Source organism: Schistocerca serialis, chromosome 4, assembly GCF_023864345.2.
Source record: "Schistocerca serialis cubense isolate TAMUIC-IGC-003099 chromosome 4, iqSchSeri2.2, whole genome shotgun sequence".
Lineage (NCBI taxonomy): Eukaryota > Metazoa > Arthropoda > Insecta > Orthoptera > Acrididae > Schistocerca > Schistocerca serialis.
Genome location: NC_064641.1, coordinates 893,261,145 through 893,284,781, shown reverse-complemented (window position 1 = coordinate 893,284,781; position 23,637 = coordinate 893,261,145).

Here is a 23,637-nt window from a genome sequence, read left to right as displayed (position 1 = left end):
TACAGCAGAGCGTCCCCACTTACTTCAGAATGCAAACTTGAAATTGAACGGGCATAGACGACTTCACACATTTTAACACATTTACGTCACGATTCAAAGCTAACAAGTGGAATCGCATCTTACGGTAGACTCAAGGGAATACAACGACAGCAAACACAGAGCTGCGAAAGAGTGACTTTCTATAAACAACGAAAAAAAAATTCGTACACATCGAATCAAAAGGAAAGTGCGAACTTATACAGCTGACACAAAGAAAGCGATACCGAACACACTTCGATGAAGCAACGACAAAATCGAATAATAATGCTCACAATTTTTATCGAAATAAAACAAAGGAATGAAAAAAAAACAAAGAAGTTCAATCGCTATGTACGCTAAACCTATAGACGTGGAAGGAAAACAAAGATAACAGGTACCTCAGCCGCGCGGAGCGGCCGCGCGGTTTGAGGCGTCATGTCACGGACTGCCGGAGGTTCGAGTCCTCCCTCAGACATGGGTGAGTGTGTTGTTCTTAGCATAGGTTAGTTTCAATTAGTTTAAGCAGTGTGTAAGTCTAGGGACCGATGACCTAAGCAGTTTGGTCCGTTAGGAATTAACACACATTTGAACATTTTGAACAGGTACCTCACTCCACCCACAACCCCCAAAAAAGTGAAAAGGACAATTATGCAACCACCGAGTGAGGTGGCGCAGTGATAGCACACTGGATTGACATTCAGCAGGACGACGGTTCAATCCCGCGTCCGGCCATCCTGATTTAGGTTTTACGTGATTTCCCTAAATCGCTCCATGCAAACGCCGGGAAGATTCCTTTCAAAGGGCACGGTCCCCGTCCTTCCCTAATCCGATGAGACCGATGACCTCACTGGCTGGTCTCTTCCCTCAAACAACCCGAACCCCAATTACGCAACCGAATTTATCTGGAACAAGCGGAGAAAAAAAATCACACAAATGAAATCGATTTTTCGCGTTTCCTAAACAGCTCAAACGAGAAAAGAAATACCATACACACCCCAGTAACGCGGAACATACCACCACAGCTTTCGCTGGAATTAAATAGTCAAATAAATAGATCGACATGACGCCACCCTCCTTTCACTCCCCCCATCCCTTCTAAAATGCGACAAATTGCAGTGACAAATACCAATAACTTAACTAAAAAATACTAAAATCATAAAATTGTAATCGAAATCTTCGCTTGACCTCATAGCTCAAACGAATACAGCGATACCAACCTTCCCTTCCCTCGACCCCCACCCCCTCCACAAACACACATACGCTTACCAAAGACACAGAAAACATAAAAAAGCTACAAAATACAGAAAGAAATTGCCATCGCGGAATTTGCTACAAGTATCTACCCCAAACGAAGACAACGATATCAGAAGTACTCACCGCAAACCAGTCACAGAAGCGAAAAACTACCCACACAGATTCGTTCGGAATAAACGGAAAAAAGGGCAATAAACAACCAGTTGGAATCGAAAATTTCGCTTGTCCCACATAGCTTAAACGAGGTTAGGGATATCAGACGTAGCTCCACAATGTAACGAAGAAATTGAGCACGCTACTTCTTAGAAAACAAAGCAAACGAAAACATGGGGAAATGATAATAGTAACGCACTCTAATTCTAAATATATCATTCGAAGACAACGATAACAGGTACTCTCACACTCCTGAGAAAAAGGAGAAAAACACATAAAAGAATATCTCTAAAGTAAACCAAAAAATATCGAACAATTACAATCGGACTCTTCTCCTGACTTATACAGTTTAAACGAAAACATTGATACCATAGACGTCCCCAGAAAACGACGCATTAATCAAAAAAAGAACACGAATAAACTCTTCCATAGCAAACATAAAGAAAATACATATAGAAAGTAAAATCGTAATACAAACGGAAATTGACAAGTCATTAACCGTAATGAAAAAAATACTAATCAATAAAAACGAAAGACAGTTCCACTAAACTAAATCATTACTACAAAACAACAACCCAAAAGAAAGCAATCGCTACAAGAGTGATCTTTCAGTAACAACAACACGACATGTACTAGAACAATTGATATCATATACGCAGCGCCTCGACAAAGTCACTTTTTTCCTGAAAAACCTCACCAGATTACAAAAACAGTCAAATAATTGTATGAAACAACAACATTATATTTACAAGCACTACATATATACGCTACTTATAGCTCTACCCACAATTTAAAATATACTCTCAAACTGATATTAGATTTAATATCGTAGTTTACAAACAACATACATTACACGGGAAACTAGTACAAGCAAAGATAACATTTAATAGCAGATCACACGCATCCTTCACAACGTAAACTGATGATTTCATACAGGACGACATTGGTCGACGAGGACGGATGGAATAGGGCCTTGTTCTTGACTTCAAGATTTACCAGTTTCATTCTTCTTCATCACGAACCGACACAGAGAAACGTACATAAAAAAAAAATCTGGTTGACTCCTTTGCGAAATCAAATAATCCTGAACATAGCTGTAATGTCGAATATCTCCATGTGTATTAACTACACATGTTTGTGAGACGTTATGCAATTGTTTTGAGAATTTTGTTTTGATTGTCACAGATTAGCGGAACTAGCGTCTGTGGTGATGGCTTACCTTCGGACTGCCGTAGTCGCTGCGTGCTCTGACTGCGTCTCTCGCTTTTCCAGGGATTTTACTGGCTGGGACGGACGCATCAGTATTGTTCGCTAGCCGCCTGGCCTCAGACTGTTGCTCAGAAACGGTGTGGGCCTCTGCCGGGACCCCCACTATTGTTGGGAACTGCGTCACGTCTCGATATGGTTCGTACCGTAAGCTCAGGGGGATATGCGGAAATAAATCACAGCGCAATTAATGAAACTATCCAGGAAGAATAAGAGGAGAGTAATTATCCTGGAACGACCAGGGCAATGTCACCCTCAATTACGTGCCCTGGAAAGAAAGAAAATAGGAAAATATAGAGGAAAATTGGAAAGGGGAGTAAAAGTGGAAAAATTAGTAAAATCGGCGAAGAGGATTCTTTCACTATTCTGAAATAATCAACTATTGTTTTGCTAATCATTTTGAAGTAAATACATGCGGATCATTTAGCTCCTTTGACCAGCTCAAAGACCAGACTGCATTAGGACTCGAACGTTAGTTAATGGAATCTATAGAGAGAAAGGGAGTAACTGTTCCGGTGAAGACAGTGATGGGGCATCCGTCATGAGTGGCGTATGCACTAGTGTGCCAAAAACAGTCAAGTCACAGTTTAGAGTTAGTCCTTCATGCACTTTAGAGGCCAACACCGAAACCTGCAGATGTCAGACATTCAGATCGATACCATACGTTTTATGTCGATAAAGTATCAACCAAAACACTGATTTAATTAGTGCTGTGTGCTGTCGTCCAGTAGCACATGCGTAAACGGTAATTAAAAGTGGAGCACAGGAAAAGCGTATTTGTAAGTGACTGTACTGTACATCTCTCGTCGGTGACAGTAAGACCGTTCAAAACCCACTGATGACAATTTTTTTTAATTGTTTACGAGTGAAACTGTTATGTGAAGATTTTCATGACATGTAAAAGGACCTTTCCGAGTTTTTAGATACGTTCTCTTGGCAATCTGCTTTCGCTTCTTTATTTATGTACTTATTACAGATCTTATTATTTTGTTTATTATTAATTACCACTTTTGATGTGACTTTCGCACTTGGATCCAACTGAATCTTTATTTTTCTGTTCTAATTGTATATTCTGTGAAACTACAACTCCACTCTATAGATTTCCTACTTTTAAAGAAACAAACTGAAAGGAGACTGCCAAGAGAACATTGCCTTAAACTCCAAACACTCATAAACGCGTCGTCCCATATCGTACTTTTACGCATAGTACAATAAAAAAGATCCATCTTCATCGGGGTTCATATGTGAATCCAACGCTCTAGCAACTTCCCCACGAAAGTAATGTGTACCTACTACTCACAGGTATGCTTTTCATGTACTCCGTAATTCTGCTGTTACTTTTAATTAATGTTTACAACCGTTCTGCTGGACAACAGTACATAGTACGAACTAAATCGGAGTTTTGGTTTATACTGTATCGACATACGTCGTGTCTGACATCTGGAGGTTTGAGTATAAGAGGCTGATTGAGAAACAGCCGTGTACTTCCAAACAGCTGAGAGCTTCTACAAACCGTTTGGCCACATACAGTGTACAAATTTAAAAACTAGTTCCGTGGGTACTTCCAAGGTAACACCAGAAGCATCAAGCCCAATGCGTTGGGCTGATACGTAAGAAACAATCTATACAGTCAAAATCATTGACGTTTTCAAGTTTCTAACGGACATTCTTAGATATTATAAATATGAATGTATGTATGTGTGTATCTTCCGCATCTCCTCTAACACTACTAGACCGATTTCAATCAAACTTTGTACACGTATTCCTTACTGCCGGGGGAAAGGGTAAGAACCACCCACCTATCATTATTCAGGAGGCATGACGTCATAAACAATGAGATGCGTAAAAAACTGCCGCATCATGGATGAAATTTTAATACATTTATTCTTTACTATTAAGATACTCGTACAGTCGAGTCAACTGAAGGAAATTCCTAACACCTAGCAGCGCTTTTGGCAAGTTTCAAATGCGAAGCGCAAACAATTGTAGGTGAAAAGAGTAGCCGTCTATAGAACTATGAAGAGCCAATGCCACAGATATGTTTGTAAAATCACGCTGTAGACACGAGAAGCATCTGCACGCAGCGAACAGATTGTTTCATGATATCAAAGGTGTTTTCGCGAACAAATGGAAATGAAATCTGTTCGATATTACACTACAAACACAGTCTGTTTTTGTTTCGGTACTAATACAAAACTGTCAAAATGAGTACCCTGCCAATGGTGGATTTGTTAGGTAGTAATTCATAAGAGTAAAAAATGAAACGAATGTAATGCTGCAGTATGACTTAAAAACGTATTACTTCCCTTTAAGATTCAATGTAAACGACTAAAAAAAGAATTAATGTACCTCCTAAGGCTCTGCATTCCCAGACTACGGGCGTTACCACCTCGTAGGAACGTCCCTGTCAGAAATAAAGGGACGATGATTGGGGTTTAACGTTTCGTCGTCTAAGAGGACATTATGGACGTACCGCAAATTCGGATACGTGAATGATAGGTGAGGAAATCGCGCCGTTTCATCTTCACCGGAACCATCCCGGCATTTGCCTCGAGAGGTTTAGGGGAACCCACATCATTCTTTCCTCCCCGATTCTGCGCAGAACCTCCTCATTCCCTACCTCATCAATCCACCTAATTTCGAACATGCGTCTGTAGCACTACATTTCAAATGCTTCGATTCTCTTCTGTTCCGGTTTTCCCACAGTCAGTGTTTCACTACAATACAACGCTGTGCTCCAAACGTACATTCTCATAAACTTTTTCACCAAATTAAAGCCTATGTTTGATACTAGTACATTTCACTTAGCCAGTAATGCCCTTTTCACCAGTTCTGTTTTGCTTTTGATGTCCTCCTTGCTCCGTCTGTCACTCGTTACTTCGCTGCAGAATTCCTCAACTTCATCCACTTTGTGACCTTCAGTCGTGATATTAAGTTTCTCGCTGTTCTCGTTTCTGGCACTTCTCATTACAGTCATTTTTATTTAATTTGAATCCATATTGACCCACCACGTTCGCCGAGAGCGCTAAATGCGCTGCTTTCTGGACTCGGGTAGGCGGGCCGGTCCTGGGATTAACGGCGGGTTAACGACGTCGGCCAGTGTGCCGGCCGGCCTGGATGTGGATTTAGGTGGTTTTCCACATCCCCCTAGGTGAATACCGGGGTGGTCCCTACGTCCTGCCTCAGTTACAAGGCTTGCAGACATCTGAACGCATTGTCACTTTTCCATGGATTACACTAGTCACAGACAGTTGGGGTACTCTCATTCCACACCGGGGGGTATGGGGTGATGACATGAAGGGCATCAAGCCATCCCTTAAACTAACCTTGAGTAACTGCGGGAAAAAGCACAAGCGATAGATAGACTCTCAATCCTTATTCTGTACTCGTTAGACAGTTCATTCCATTCAACAGCTCATATAATTCTTCTTCATTTTAGGGAAAATAGCAATATCAGCGCATCTTTATACTGATATCCTTTCACCTTGAATTTTAATTTCACTCCTGAACTTTCCTTTTATTTCCATAATTGCTTCTTCGAAATATCGAATGAACAGAACGGGCGAAGGACTACACCGCTATTGTAGCCATTTCATAAAATATTTAAAAAATTCCTACGTTCTACAACTACAATGGTTATCCCGTTTGGAAATACTATCAGTAGGAGAAAGATGGCCGGCCGCTGTTGCTGAGCGGTTCTAGGCGATTCAGTCCCGAACGGCGCTGCTGCTACGGTCGCAGTTTCGACTCCTGCCTCGGGCACGGATGTGTGGGATGTCCATAAGTGAGTTAGGTTTAAGTAGTTCTAAGTCTAGGGGACTGACGACATCAGATGTCCCATAGTGGTTAGAGCTATTTTAACCATTTGGAGAAAGATGGCGCAAATGGTTGCAGATTTGTTTCGCTGGCTAGAGAGAGAGAGACAGACGGACAGAAAATCTGATACAACTTAACGCAGAACTCAAAACAGTGGGCCGTGTAGCGCACAAGCACGCATTTGCAATGATGATGGAAGCTGAAGAAATAAATTAAAAATTGTGCTATGGCCGTGACATGAACCCGGGTCTCCTTGTGCCAGCCATTACAACACCACGGCGTTATAGTTAATACAGTTACATGGACTACCCTAGTCTAGTGCCCTCCCTTACACGAAGCTCAGTTCACATGTTCAGCTTATTTTCCCCTTCTTAGATTTTTACTATTACCGAGGCTCTCCAGAATTGGAATAGCACCCTAGAATTGGACGTAATGGGTAAAAAAGAATCTATCCGAATGGGACGGATATCGGTAGATGTGATTTACACTTTCAGAGAAACAAATGATTACAATTTTAGCAAGGTCGGATGAGTTATTCAGGAGAAGGGGTTTCACAGTTGGAGCAAGCCAACAACGTGTGATCAAATAGTTCAGATGGCTCCAAGCACTATGGGACTTAACGTCTGAGGTCATTAGTCCCCTAGGCTTAGAACTATTTAAACCTAACTAAGCTAAGGAGATCACAAACAACCATGGCCGAGGCAGGATACGAACCTGCGACCGCAGCAGCAGCGCGGTTCCGGACTGAAAACGTGTGATGAAACTCAGTTTCGTATCAAAGCAGTTATACAGCTTGGCATTGATTGAATAATTGCTGGATGTCCTTTACGTGCGAAATTCTGTCCAATTGACGTGTTAAATCGGGAAAATCAAGAGGTGGTTGGTGGGCCCCGCCCGTAATCCTGCGAACGTTATCAATTAGGGAGACATCTGGAGAACTTGCCGGCCTGTAATCTCATTGGCTGGAGGAGAAGTGTCTTCAGTGACGAGTCCCGCTTCTGAGCCCTGATGAACAGCGAGGCGCCTCGGACTGCGGTTGGACACCACCCTGACTGTCGCCAGCCATACGCCCAGACAGCAGGGAGTGGTGGTGTGGGATACCATTTCACCTCACTGCAGGACCCCTTTGACTGTAATCTGCGGCACATTTACAGCACAGTGGCACGTCAACGTAATTCTACGCCCTGTTTTGTTGCCCTTCATGGCAACCCATACTAGTCTCACAGGAAGATAACGGCCGCCCACAAACGGCAAGAGTTCCTACTGCTTGTGTTAGTGCGTGCCAAGCCCCACCTTGGTCAGCAAGGTTGCCGGAACTCTTCACAAGTGAGAACATTTGGAGCATTATGGGTAGGACCATCTAACAACCTCGGGACTTTAATGATCTAACGCGCCCAGTCGGACGGATTTTGGCACGATATCCCTCAGGAAGAAGTCCAACAACTTTATCAATTTATACCAAGCTGAATAACTGCTTGCATAAGAGCCAGAGATGCACTAACGCGTCACTGACTCACACAATTTCTGAAGCTCTTTCTGTTGAATAAATCATCCAGTTTCTGTGACATTGCAATGATTTGTTTGTCTGTATATGCACATGACATCTATCTATATCCGTCCTACTCGGACAATTCTATCATAGAGCGTCGTTCTTACTTGTTATCATTTTTTGTCATAGTGTGTACAATGCTACATATGTTTCACTTTTTACGAGATTATTTAAATTATTTTAGTTTCTGACATAAGCTTTTTATCCTGATTGTAAATTGTCTCAATAATGAGACACCGATTCCCATAATAAATCAATTGGTTTGTGCGTAAATAAAATGTACCTTGTGTACCGTGTAGTACATGTTATGCTCAGCAGACGGGGACAATTAACTGTTCGATGTGCAAATAAATTAGGAAAAATGTTAGGATCATGTCTCACTTCACCAGAATATTGAAAACACACTACTGGCCATTAAAATTGCTACACCAAGAAGAAATGCAGATGATAAACGGACAAATATATTATACTAGAACTGACATGTGATTACATTTTCACGCAATTTGGGTGCATAGATCCTGAGAAATCAGTACCCAGAACATCCACCTCTGGCCGTAATAACGGCCTTGATAAGCCTGGGCATTGAGTCAAACACAGCTTGGATGGCGTGTACAGGTACAACTGCCCGTGCAGCTTCAACACAATAGCACAGTTCATCAAGAGTAGTAACTGGCGTACTGTGACGAGCCAGTTGCTTGACCACCATTGACCAGACGTTTTCAATTGATGAGAGATCTGGAGAATGTGCTGGGCAGGGCAGCAGTCGAACATTTTCTGTATACAGAAAGGCCCGTACATGACCTGCAACATGCGGTCGTGCATTATCCTGCTGAAATGTAGGGTTTCGCAGGGATCGAATAAAGGGTAGAGCCACGGGTCGTAACACATCTGAAGTGTAAGGTCCACTGTTCAAAGTGACCGAGATGTGTAACCAATTGGCGCCCCATACCACCACGCCGGGTGATACGCCAATATCCAATGTGCGTTCACCGCGATGTCGCCAAATACGGATGCGACCATCATGATGCTGTAAACAGAACCTGGATTCATCCGAAAAAATGACGTTTTGCCATACGTGCACCCTGGTTCGTCGTTGAGTACACCATCGCAGGCGCTCCTGTCTGTGATGCAGCGTCAAGGGTAACCGCAGCCATGGTCTCTGAGCTGATAGTCGATGCTGCTGCAAATGTCGTCGAACTATTCGTGCAGATGGTTGTTGTCTTGCAAACGTCCCCATCTGTTGACTCAGGGTTCGAGAAGTGGCTGCACGATCCGTTACAGCCATGCGGATAAGATGCCTGTCATCTTCTCTGATAGTGATACGAGGCCGTTGGGATCCAGCACTGCGTTCCGTGTTACCCTCCTGAACCCACCGATTCCATATTCTGCTAACAGTCATTGGATCTCGACCAACGCGAGCAGCAATGTAACGATATGACAAACCGCAATCGCGATAGGCTACAATCCGACCTTTATCAAAGTCGGAAACGTGATGGTACGCATTTCTCCTCCTTACACGAGGTATCACAACAACGTTTCACCAGGCAACGCCGGTCAGCTGGTGTTTGTGTATGAGAAATCGGTTGGAAACATTCCTCATGTCAGCACGTTGCAGGTGTCGCCACCGCCGCCAACCTTGTGTGAATGCTCTGAAAAACTAAGCATTTGCATATCACAGCATCTTCTTTCTGTCGGTTAAATTTCGCGTCTGTAGCACGTCATCTTCAAAAAAAACGGCTCTGAGCACTACGGAACTTAACATCTATGGTCATCAGTCCCCTAGAACTTAGAACTACTTAAACCTAACTAACCTAAGGACAGCACACAACACCCAGTCACCACGAGACATAGAAAATCCCTGACCCCGCCGGGAATCGAACCCGGGAACCCGGGCGCGGGAAGCGAGAACGCTACCGCACTACCACGAGCTGCGGACTACGTCATCTTCGTGGTGCATCAATTTTAATGGCCAGTAGCGTATTATAGCCGGGGCTGTTGAAGCGGCTAGTAGCGAGTCTTCTGGGGCGGAGTTTGTATTTTAAAGTGGCAGCTATTTTGGAGTTCTTATCCTCTGTGATCAACGAGAATACTCCTCTGGTACGGTAAGCTTACAGAGCATTCGAAAGTGAGTTCCCTTGTGCGCCAGTTGAATTCTGCTTAGGTACTTTGTTGTTTCTCTCGGCTTGTCTTGTGAATTAGTGAGCACCGACGTGTTCTAAGAGGCCTCAGAGCAGTGCTTCGAGCCTTCAGTTAGCTGGAGGGTGGAGGTGGTGTTTTATAGAAGTTACTTGACAGAGGGTATTTTCATGCCAGTATATTTCGTTTCTTTGCCGTGCACATTTGAGTGTGGTGCTCTGTGAGATCTTTACCACGTTGAGTTTGAACTGAGTCTCTGTTTTGTTGTGTTATGGCAATTATCAACGGCAACAGTTAATGCTCGGTTGAAGGGGGTGTTTTGAACAGTGGTGGACACATTCCAGTCCAGCGCCCGTTAACGGAATCATTACTCGAAAGGAGTCAGATAGTTAAAGACTTTTTAATGATTGACTTCTGAGTGGTGAGTTGCGTTATCTCGCTCGCCGCATGCCGGCAAAATTGCTTGGATTAAGGCCGCGAACGCCGGGGGGAACTTCGCCTAACGCCAACAAAGCTTCAGAGGAAGGGCTAAAATAGCTCAAGCTACATCCATTTAAACCTGCTTACGCTATTCAAGCCTTAATACATTTCTACAATTTTTACCCCTCCACTAACGCCCTAGACCATCAAACTGACAACTGCTTGATGCCGCCTCACGATATATCCTGTCAATAATACTCTTATTTTACACAAATTGTACAACAAATCTGTTTTTACCCGAGTTAGATTCAATACCTCCGCAATATTTACTCTATCTACCAATCTAATCATCACCATTCTTCTGCAGCACCACTTTCCAAAAGCCACTGTTTTCTTCTCACCTGAACTCTCTAAAGTTCAAATTTCATTTCCGCACAGGGCTTCACTCCAGAAAAATATCTTGAGAAAGATTTTCTAACGTTTACAGTTAAATTTGATGTCAAACAAATGGCTCTCCTCTAGAAATGCTTTCCTTTCTATTGTAAGTTCTCTACTTCAACTATCATCAATTACTTTGTTGTTCCAGTAGCACAACTCATCTACTAATTATAGTGTCTCATTTCCTAATCTAATTCTGACACCACTGACTACTTTAATTCAACTATATTACGTAGCCCTGTAGCCATTGTTATAATTTTGTTGATGTTCATCTCGTAATACTGTTTCAGTGCACTAATAACTCCGTTTAACTGCTCTTCTTAGAGTTTTCGGTCACTAAGCGAATTACAGTGTCATCGGCAAACCTCAAATTGTTTGTCTCTTCTTGCCAAATTTTAATTCCATTTCAAAATTCTTTCTTGGTTTCCTTTATTACTTGCTCAGTGTACAGAACAAATTACATCGAGGATAGATTTTAGCGCTATCTCAGTCCATTCTCAACTTCCAATTCTTACTACCATCTGAGATCAGTCGTAGGGTCTCGTGTGTTCTTACGTTTCTCGGGAATTAAAACTGATCTTCCCCGATACCGGCTTCTAACAGTTTTTTTATTCTTCTCTAAAAATTTCTGTCAGTATTTTTAGCCATGACTTATTAAACACATAGTTTATTAATATTCAAGCCCAAGCCCTGTCTTCTTTCCAATTTGAATTATAACATTATTCTTTAATCCTTAAGGTATTTCGCCTGCTCAAGTCTTGCATACCACGTGGAATAATTTTGTCATGGCTATCTGTCCCAAGTATCTTAATAATTGTCTCAGGTACTCCAAGCTCTTCTGACTTAAGTGTTCCAGTGCTCTGCCTAATTATTCTCTGAGAAGTGAGCATCATATCTTCCCATTTTATCTTCTTCTGCTTTCTGTCCCTTTCCTTGAATATTGCCTTGAATTTCATTACACTGGTATAGCCCTTCAATAATTAAATTGTCCCTTCTGTTCGTAACTGTCTTGCCGCCTTTCCTCTCGATATTCTGCAGGAGCTTCTCTTTTCTCCAAGTCTTTTTAGTTTTCCTATGGACGGTATCTGTTTTTCAACCTGTCATGCATGCTTTTATAGCCTTCCATTTGTTCTCCTGATATTTCTGTGTAGCCATTTTGCACTGTCTATCAATATCATTCTTTTACGCGTCTGTATTGCTTTTCGCCTTCTTCATACTTTTATGTTAAACCCTCGGTAGCTTGATTCCATATCTCGTGCGTTATCCAAGGATTTCTATTGGGCTTTGTGTTTTTGCCTTTTTGATCCTCTGATGCCTTTACTATTTCATCTCTCAAAGCTATCCATTCTTCTTTAATGTCTCCTTTTCATGTGGGCCAGACAATCGCCACCTAAGGCAATGTTTGAAGCTTTCAACAACTTGTGGTTCCGCCATTTTATTCAGATCCCATCTTTTCCAACTTCCCTCGCAAGGTCCACGATCCACGTTGGTGTATTTGATCACATCGGTGTTCAATAAGCCCAGCCGCCGAGACAGCCGAGAACGCTAAAGCACACGCTTCCGGAACACGGGAGGCGACACTATCCCGGACTGAATCTGCGTCGACGATTAAGGACGAGGCCTCGGTAGCCGACCGGCCTGGATGTGGTTTCCAGGCAGTTTTCCTCATCGAACTAGGTTATTACCGGGCTGGTATCCATGCCCTGCCTCATATGCACACAACGTAAACATTTACAAAACGCTGTCACACTTAAACATGGGAGATACAGCAGACTTAGACAGGTGGGGATCCACAGATTCCTTGGTGGGAGGAGTGGTAGCGTGTGGTATACCATCCGGTCACCAGATGCCACAAACACTGGACGACTTTCCTGTCACTTATGATGAAGCCAAAACAACACCCAGCCCCAGAGCGGAGAAAATCTCCAACCCGGCCGGGAATCAAACCCGGATACGCTGCACGGCAGTTAGACACGCTGACCACTCAGGTAAGGAGACGGACAGTGCATTAATGCGGAACTGACTTACGCTGGAGAACAAATTAGTTCCATTTGTGGCCACCAGGTGAAGATGTCGCGAGGTACGCAGTATGGCGGTATGACGTTCAGCCCGTCATTTGACAGGCCGAAACGTGAGTGAAGAGTACGACTATCGAGAAGAGAGACCTTGCGCTGTTAGTGAAACTGTTTTATGTGAACGGCAGCAATTACGGTGCTGCATTGAGAGTATTGTCGACTGTAACTTCTGAGGATAGGCTCGATGTCATTAAATGGTTTAATGAAGATGATGATGAAGCTTGAAAACGTGGGTGGTCTTGATGTGGCACCTGGAAGAGAAAGGTGCCCTATCGTGGTATAAGTTAGTGACAACATTGCTCTGGCTCTAACTGACCATGCAGCATGTGCCCTGGATAGTGGTAATATTCAAGCAGTGTCATGAGAATTGTCCATTCCACGGTCAACAGTACGGAAATTTTTACGGTCTGTTTTACTGTGGTACGCGTACAAGACAGTGTAGCTACTGAAACCTCATGATCCACAGCAACGTTGTGAATTTGCTCTTCGGTTTCTGGCACGGATCGAAATTTACGGCATGTGACCGGGCAATATTCTAAGGAGCTACGAGGAATATTTTACACTGCAGGGCGCCAAATTTGGAGTACCGTTAAACCGCGAGTTGTGCACAAAAACCCATTGCACTCGCCATATGTGACTGTGGAGTGTGGATTCACAAGAACCTTACTCTCAGTCGGTTCTTCCTTGAAGAAAACACACCCAGGGGGCCCAACAGGTGTACTATGAAGTCTGCACTTATCGATACCTCCTTGTAGAGCATGTGATTCCTGCTTTGGGAGAGCGCTACTCTGTGGAAACTACTGTTTTCAAGCAAGATGGGACAGCGCATCATGCCGCTCGCCAACTGGAGGATTTTCAGAATGCTACTTTCCAGCCGGCCGCTGTGACCGAGTAGTTCTAAGCGCTTCAATCCGGAACCTCGCTGCTGCTACGGCCGCAGGTTCCAATCCTACCTCGGGCATGGATGTGTGAGATGTCCTTAGGTTAGTTAGGTTGAAGTAGTTCTAAGTCTAGGGGACTGATGACCTCAGATGTTAAGTCCCATAAAGTTTAGAGGCATTTGAAGCTACTTTCCACGACCGTGATATCTCCAGAGCTTTTCCAGATACATGGCCTACAAGATCATCTGATTTGAAGCCATGTCACTTTTGGCTCTGGGAATATCTAAAAGATCACGTTTGCTAGACTCATGTTCGATCCCTACGTAATGAGAAGGCCAATATACAGGAACGCATTGCTCAGGCTCCACTAGAACTGCTTCGAACCCAGGTTTCGGCCTTTAATGCCATTTTCAAGTAATTGAGTTTATGTCATTAACATATATTACAGGACATCAAGCACAAAATTGGCCATAAATTAAGAAAAATATTGGCTCCCCACGAAATATCAGATGTAGAATCAGCATCTACATCCTCACCTACATGGTTACTCTGCAATTCACACTTATGTGCCTGGCAGGGGGTTCGTCGAACCATTTTCATACTACTTCTCTACCATTTCACTCTCGAATGGCGCGTGGGATAGAGGAACACCTAGATATTTCTCTTATTTTATTATAATGATCATTTCTCCCTACGTAGGTGGGTGTCAACAAAGTATTTTCGCATTCGGAAGAGAAAGTTGGCAATTGAAAATTCGTAATAGATCTCGCCGCAAAGAAAACCGCCTTTGTTTCAGTGACTGCCACCCCAACTCGCGTATCATATCAGTGAAACTCTCACACCTAATGTGCGATAACATAAAACGAGCTGCCCCTCTATGCAATTTTTCGATGTCCTCCGTCAATCCTACCTGGTAAGGATCTCACACCGCGCAGCAATATTCCAGCAGAGGACGGACAAGTGTAATGTAGGCTGTCTCTTTAGTGGATTTGTCGCATCTTCTAAGTCTTCTACCAACAAAGCGCAGTCTTTGTTTCTCAATCCTCAAAATATTATTTATGTGGTTTTTCCAATGTAAGTTGCTCGTAATTGTAATTCCTAGGTATATAGTGAAATTGACAGCCCTTACATTTGTGCGATTTATCGTATACCCAAACTTTATCGGATTTCTTTTAGCATCCATATGGATGTTCTCGCTCTTTTCTTTGTTCAGTGCCAGTTGCCACTTTCCGCACTATACAGAAATTCTCTCTAGATCATTTTGTAATTGGAATTGATCATCTGATGATTTTACTAGAAGGTAAATTACAGCGTCATCTGCAAACAATCTAAGGGGGCTGCTCAGATTATCACCTAGATCATTCATGTAAATCAGGAACAGCAGGGGGCCTATGACACTACCTTGCGGAACGCCAGATATCACTTCTGTTCCACTCGATGATTTACCGTCCATCCCTACGACCTGTGACCTCTCTGAGAGGAAATCACAAATCCAGTCACACAACTGAGACGATACTCCATATGCAAGCAATTTGATTAATGGTCGCTTGTGAGGAATGGTATCAAAAGCCTTCTGGAAATCTAGGAATATGGAATCGATCTGAAATCCCTTGTCTATAGCACTCATTACTTCATGGGAATAAAGAGCTAGCTGTGTTGCACAAGAACGATATTTCCTGAATCCGTGTTTGTTATGTATCAATAAGTCATTTTCTTCAAGGTGATTCATAATGTTCGAGTACAGTATATGCTCCAAAATCCTACAGCAAATTGAGGTCAGTGATATGGGTCTGTAATTCAATGAATTACTCCTATTTCCTTTCTTGAATATTGGTGTGACCTGTGCTACTTTCCAATCTTTAAGAACAGATCTTTCGTCAAGTGAGCGGTTGTATATGGTTGCTAAGAAAGGCGCTATTGCGCCTGCATACTCTGAAAGGAACGTGATTGGTATACCATCTGGACCTGAAGACTTGCCTTTCTTAAGTGATTAAGTGATTTGAGTTCTTTCGCAACACCTAAGATATCTACTTTTATGTCACTCATGCTAACAGCTGTTCTTGTAAAAGGATCAGTAAATAATAGTGGGAGCACATCATGTGTAAATTAAATCTGTTTTTACTAAATATGATGTACTCCCACTATTATTTACTGTTTTTTTCCAAGATGATGATATTACACGTGGCATCTCATGGGGAGCCAATATTGTTTTAATTTATGGCAAATTTTGAACTTGATGTCCTGCAATACATGTTAACGACATAAGCTCAGTGACTTGAAAATGGCATTAAAGGCCGAAACCTGGGTCATAATTAAATAAGCATCAAACAGTCAAATGGCTGTTTGTTTATTTAAAAAATATTGTACGATTTTTGCTCAACAACATCAAAAAATTGTTAATCACATAGTTATACGGCTGCAGCATCTCGTCGACGATTCCGATGTTCACATTAAAGAAACTGTGTAAGCAGTGGTTTCCGCGAGGGGTTGCCGCGCGGTCTAGGGCGTGTTGTCACGGTCCGAGCGGCTCTTCCCGTCGGAGGTTCGAGTCCTCCCTCGGGCATGGATCTGTGTGTCGTCCTTAGCGTAAGTTAGTTTAAGTTAGGTTAAATAGTGTGTAAGCTTAGGGACCGATGACCTCAGCAGTCTGGTCCCGTAAGCCCTTACTACAAATTTCCAAACAGTGGTTAATAATAAAATCAACATTATGTATTTTTCACTTGATTCATGTTTTTTGCCGGCGTCAAGTTCCTAATCCATTACATATATAGACATTTCTATACTTTTTTTGCATTCACAGTGCTATATTTGCACCTGGTGGCCAAAACTTGAAATAATTTCTTTTCCAGCGTGTATCGCATTGGCATATATACGAAGTTTCGCTGCCATACAGTAATTACAGCACACTCTGAACATCTGTGAGCAGCTTCTCTTTAATTATAAGCACCTGGTACCTTCCATGCCATCCTAAAACGCAAAACAATTTCTCATGAAGTGAAACTAAAGGCAGTAGCAGCCATGGACCGGAAAGAAGAGAGGGAGGGAAATCAAGTGACATGAGTGTATGAGGAACGAAAAGAAAAAGAAGTTCGACTGAGGGAAAATGTGGTAATTTGCATTACTGTTTGTTAAAGAGAAACTGATCATTTCTGTATATTGTTTTAGGTAAAGGGTATGAGTCTGCAAAAGGAAAGTACTTCAGCATTTGGCGCCCATAGTGCAGGGTAGCTTGTTCAATAAGCAACAGTACACAGAGAAGTCGTTTGCGACTACTTCTGTTTGATTGATGGGCACAGCCAGCATTGCGACATGCTCAACGTGGAGTTTATCACTATTTACTGTCAATGACTTGTTTTAGAAGGTGTAATAATACTCATTACAGGAACTTACAAACATGTATTTAAGGCACAGAGTTATTGAATTTAGTGTCAGGAAAGCCAAACGGATCTACGGAGAAGAGTTTTGCGTCGAGCATCTTACTAACTGGAAGCAATAAATCTCTATGGGTAGAATCTGCGGAGAAACCTTGGACGTTCTATCCACAGAGAGATTTTTCGACAAATAATTGTTCGCTGAGCAGAATTTGTGAAGGCTGTGTTGGAACGTGTGCGACAATACTCATTCGTGCGCAGCCGCCGACCGTGCCCGTAAAATACAAACTTTCAAGATTACTGTGTGGAGGGTAATTCTGGAGCAGCAGTTAAACTCTGTCGTTAACACTGTATCCAAGCAGTGGGGGAGAAATGATTTTGAATCCAAATTTCGTTCCTTCCAGTGGATTATTTTATGTAGTTCTGAATTTCCGAACTCTTTGCAGCCTATATTGTTTAAAGAGTGATAAAAATCGATACCCGATACTCGTCTTATGTCCCGCATCCACTCCCTATCACGTTTGGGGCTGAATTGTACAAAGACAACTAATGATACCTTATCTGCTGCTGCTTCATTTGACTGGTGTTAATTCGAGTCGTGCTGCTTCAGCTGTTGGAGAGACTGTAACTCGTTTACGAGAGGCTATGGTTTCATCACGATGATGAAACTCTTCACTTCCACGTGGGTACCTTTGAAACAACTAGTCTCACTGTGAACTGGAAAGGGCTATCGTCATTATCAGACTTAAACGTGCCGGGTTTTCGTATGGGACTACAGGAAGTCGTTCATCTATGAGAACTAAAGAAGATTTATTTGTAAGATGCTCATTATGCAACAGAGAAATTTGAAAGTGAGGTGGAAAATTCAGTGCACTTCTGTAATGCTCGTATTGTCTCTTTGAACAGTTGCAATGGACTTCAGTTTTGTTAAAAATTAAGTTTGTTCTGTCATTTATTTCTGACCTTTACCACTAGGTATCTAGTCACTCTGTTTAGGATCCAATGTTTTAATGCGAATGATCTGTGCAGTCACTAATCAACAATAAATCGAGTAATTCATGGAATATTCCGCCGGTACTTGGTGGAACATAGAAATATTAGAACTGAAACACACAGTACTTATGTTCTATAATAATGTCTGTAGTCCGTTGTGAACCAGCCTTGAGCTCTCTATAATATCGTCAGACAACTTAAGACTTAACACATGTCCACAGTGAGAGTTTATAGCTGTGCAAAGGATTTTCAAACATGCAATGTGGTCAGAAACGGTATGAAATATTTGTAAGTGTGTTGCACGGTAGACTGTGCTGTGAAATACTTATTCAGAAAAAAATTTCTATAGATTGCACCGTGTCTGAATTAATTAGCACTGGAGGTAGCCGGTCAGGTCGTTGTGCTAGCAAGTTCACATGGTCCGCCAGATACAGGTAGTGTCAGTTGTTCTCATAGCGTAGGCGATAGCGCACGAGACTGCTCGGCCTTTGAATGGAGGTTGGATCCTCACTATCGTCCCATGTCCAACCTTTTTTGTATCGCTCTCTTGATTCGTTTTAGGAAACGAAACGAAGAACACGCTTAGCGACGCCTTCTCTGGCGGGCCGCTTGCATTAGCGCCCACAACGGCCTGACTTGCAAAATTCGATGCTAATTAAGTCGAAAAGGGCGAAACTTGTCGAGTTTTTATCTCAAAAACTATTTCTCAACACAACTTTGCAAGCAACATCCTTACAAGCTTTTCAGACTTCTCCTGGCGATCCTGATACGACTTTTTATGACTGTGGAGAGTGTTTCACAATTCATGTTACACGCCTGTAGAGGTTGTAGAGTTGCGTAGGAACCCATGTTCGCAAACGTCATCCAACATCGTTACAGAGAGTCAAAGTTACAAGTGCCGGCGCGTGTAAATGTATGCATTAACAAGACGATTCCGTAATGAACTTGCAAACTTTCAAGGAAGTCTAGTAAACATGGGATCTAAAATTTATACTTTAAGAGCCATGAGCACTTGTTTACATCCGCTAGTGTAAAAAGCATCTTTTGTACTGTACAAGTGCTCATAGCTCTTAAGCTATACATTTTAGAGTCCATGTTTACTAGACATTTTTTTCTTGTTTTGGTCCACTCTACCACCACTGGAAGTTGCCTACCGTACAATCTTAGCAAATACTGTACCGGTATATGTATTCCACAGTCAGAGGTATAAGATCTGTTTCCGCTTGTAACTGTCACTTGTTCTTTTCCGTCACAGCCGCCGTTACCTTAAATTGTTATCCTTCAAAATTTGTAACATCATCAAGGAATCACCCTGTATATACATACATTTACAGGCGCCGGCACCTGTAACTAGGAAGCTCTGTAGCGTCGATAGATGATGTTTGCGGACATGGGTCCCTATGTAAAACTTGATCTACTAGGTCCCTTCCACAATCTTTAGAAGTCTATAACATGAATTTTGAAAATGTTCCAACGTGTGTGATATCCTAAGGGACCAAACTGCTGAGGTCATCGGTCCCTAGACTTGCACACTACTCTAACTTACGCTAAGGACAACACTCACAGCCATGCTCGAGGAAGGATTCGAACCTCAGGCGGGAGGGACCGCACAGTTCGTGACATATCGCCTCCAACCGCGGCATGAATTGTGAAACACACTGTAGACCTATAAGAGAAACAGAAGCATAATAAAATATAAAAAGAAGCCATGAACTAATAAAAACGTTATATTGCGTTAGGCTCCGATGTTAAAATACACTGAAGTGCCAAAGAAATTGGTATAGACATGCGTATTCAAATACGGAGATATGGATATGTGAACAAGCAGAATACGGCGCTGCGGTCGGCAACGCTTATAGAAGACAAGTGTCTGGTGCAAATCGGTTACTGGTACTAAAATGGAAAATTATCAAGATTTAAGCGAGTTTAAACGTGGTGTTATAGTCGGCGCACGAGCGGTGGGGCACAGCATCTCCGAAGCAGCTGGGGATTTTCCCGTAAGTCATTTCACGAGAGTACCGTGAATATCAGGAATCCGGTACAACATCAAATCTCCGACATAGCTACGGCCGGCCAATGATCCTGCAAGAACAGGACCAACGAAGATTGAGGAGAATAGTTCAACGTAACAGAAATGCAACCCTTTCCCGCAAATTGCTGCAGATTTCAATGCTTGGCCATCAATGCGTGTCAACATGCGAACTGTTGAACGAAAAGTCACAGATATGGGCATTCGGAGCCGAAGACCCACTCGCGTACCCTTGATGTGTGCACGACACAAAGCTTTACGCCTCGCCTGGCTCCGTCAGCACTGACATAGGACTGTTGATGACTGGAAATGTGTTTTTGGTCGGACGAGTCTCGTTTCAAATTGTATCGAGCGGATGGCCGTGAGTGGGTATGGAGACTGTGGTGTCACCGCCAGACACCACACTTGCTAGGTGGTAGCCTTTAAATCGGCCGCGGTCCATTAGTATACGTCGGACCCGCGTGTCGCCACTGTCAGTAATTGCAGACCGAGCGCCACCACACGGCAGGTCTAGAGAGACGTCCTGGCACTCGCCCCAGTTGTACAGCCGACGTTGCTAGGAAAGGTTCACTGAGAATTACGCTATTTGCCGAGACGATAGTTAGCATAGCCTTCAGCTAAGTCAATTGCTACGACCTACCAAGGCGCCATCACCAATTTATATTGAAATGATAATACTGTATCAACAAGACCAATGTTCCCCAATTGTGGATTAAAGTTAAGTATTCCAGCAGCTACGTACTTTTCTTTATAGCATTCATTACGTATCCTGTTTCAGACCTCACGCCATCCTGCGTGAGCTTATAGCGTGCATTTCGGCTTCCTCAAACACGCGGTGTTGGCACTTCCGCCGACACTTCAGAGACAACCACATGAATCCATGGACCCTGTATATCAGTGGGGGACTGTTCAAGCTGGTAAGGCTCTGTAATGGTTTGGGGGGTGTGCAGTTGGAGTGATATGGGACCCCTGATACCTCTAGATACGACTCTAACAGGGGACACGTACGTAAGCATCCTGTCTGATCATCTGCATCCATCCATGTGCATTGTGCTTTCCGACGGACTTGGGCAAATCCTACAGTACAGTGCGACATCCCGCACGTCCGGAACTGCTACAGTTTGGCTCCAAGTACACTCTTCTGAGTTTAAACACTTCCTCTCAACCATATTTGAGATGCCTTATACCGTGCTGTTCAGAAAAGATTTCCACCCCCTCAGTACTCTTACAGATTAGAGTTATTTTTTTATATTATTCACACTTGATCATTAAAGATTAAGTCCGGATTCAGTGGCTGGTGTTTATCGACAGCCTGAACTTCAGGTAATATTAGTTGCCTGCCATAATTTGCCCGACGGTGAATATTACATTTAATATCATAAGAATGACATTCAGTTAGAACATTTTCAGCAAAGGTAGACTCATTGGCACATTAAGTGCAGAAAATCCCAAATTGCATTTCGTTCTAAAAGTGGAATCTTGTATTTACTGTTGAACAGTGTGGGAAACAGTATTCAAAGTTTATGAAGCTGGTATACAATTCCCGGATTTTAGTTTTCTGACAAGTTTAGTGTCATATCTACATATAGCACGCTATGAATGTGATTTTGTGTCTTCTGAGGAAGCTAGGGAAGTGCTGTTATTCACCACGTCTTCTTTCTATGAAGTACGTTGTCACATAGGGTAGGGCTATAACCATTATTGTATGTAATTTCTCTAATTACTTTTAATTCATTTTCGGAATATGATTTGATTTGTACTCATTGATGTACTGTTTTAAAATTTACAATCTTCGACTTTGGGTATTTCAGTATGCTTGTGTTGTCGTTATGTATAGTTCTGTTGTATAGTTGTAGAAGGTCACAAAGTCTGTTAAAACAACTTTCGTACAGCCATGAACTATCGCAGATGTTATGTGGACTATCTGTTTAGTCTTTTAAGTTTTCTGAAGATGGTGAACCATGTCATTTCACAGTGATTTATAAAATATGGCTGCGGATAATCAATACGTTGTATGTTGTTTCAGATTTCAATAAATGAAGTCAGGTTAAAAATCTGCTGATGTGTTTTGGCTTTAATTGTAATTGCTGATTCAGCTCTACACTGTCATTCGTCCACATATAATTATACAAACTCTTTGCTAAATGCGATGCAAAAGCCAGTTAATATTTTAAAGAAATTATGCACCTTGACTTTCGTACCTAGGTGATTTCAAATTGTCTCTCATTTTGTTTTCGTTGAGGCTGTGCGATTTCTTGTACTACAGAGCTTGTGTCTCATAACTACTGTTACTAGTTCACTGAAATAATATAAAGCAGTGCTTACAAACAGCACCAATTTACTGTATTTAATAACAAAATATTTATCACAGATTAACAGTATCATATCGATGGATGCACATATGATAGTCGAAAATTATTGAGACAGATGCGATACCTACAGTCACAGGAACTTACGTCTTGGTGGAATGTTAAATGTAATGTCTCTATATCAAACAGTGATTAACCCCATGTCAGAGGAGAGCAAGGGTCCATTTTCGCCCCTACCTCTACCTCATTACCACCCACATATGCTGCCCAATTGTTTCTTCAGTTATGTCCATCTTGCTCGCCCTAAAATCTTACTCAGCACCTGATGTTTATACAATATGTGGTGATTTCTTAATGCGATATTGGATCAGGTCATCTGGTATAGTGTAAGTCACATTCAACATTGTTAACACCAGCACCTGCCTGCCACCATGTCATAAGAACCAACATCTAATCTTCAAATATGGCATTATTTCTATCACTTCTTTCTGTTATCTTCTTCTCTAACTGTAGTATCTAGTTAGAAAACTATCTGATCAAAACTAAAAACTGATATTGCAGATGCTGACTGGATGCTCACTTCATTTTACACATTAAAAAAAAATGCAGTTACGACACTAGCACTCTCTCATCATGTATGAAATGCTTAACAGTTAATAAAAATGACTAGAAGTGATTCCTCTGCGGCCACAGTTGGGGAGTTTTCGAAGAGGGAACTTCTTTCAGCTCAACAAACGTTACCTGACAAGTTGTTGAGACTTCAAACAGTAACACTTTACTTAGTTTGTTTATTGTAGCTGTATTGCTTGATATCAAAATTATGTGGCGTCATATGAGATAGTAATACTATACTGAAGTGTTCAGAATACATTTTACACAATTCAAGAGTTACAATACCTAAACTAAATCATTATGAGTCATAAATGTCT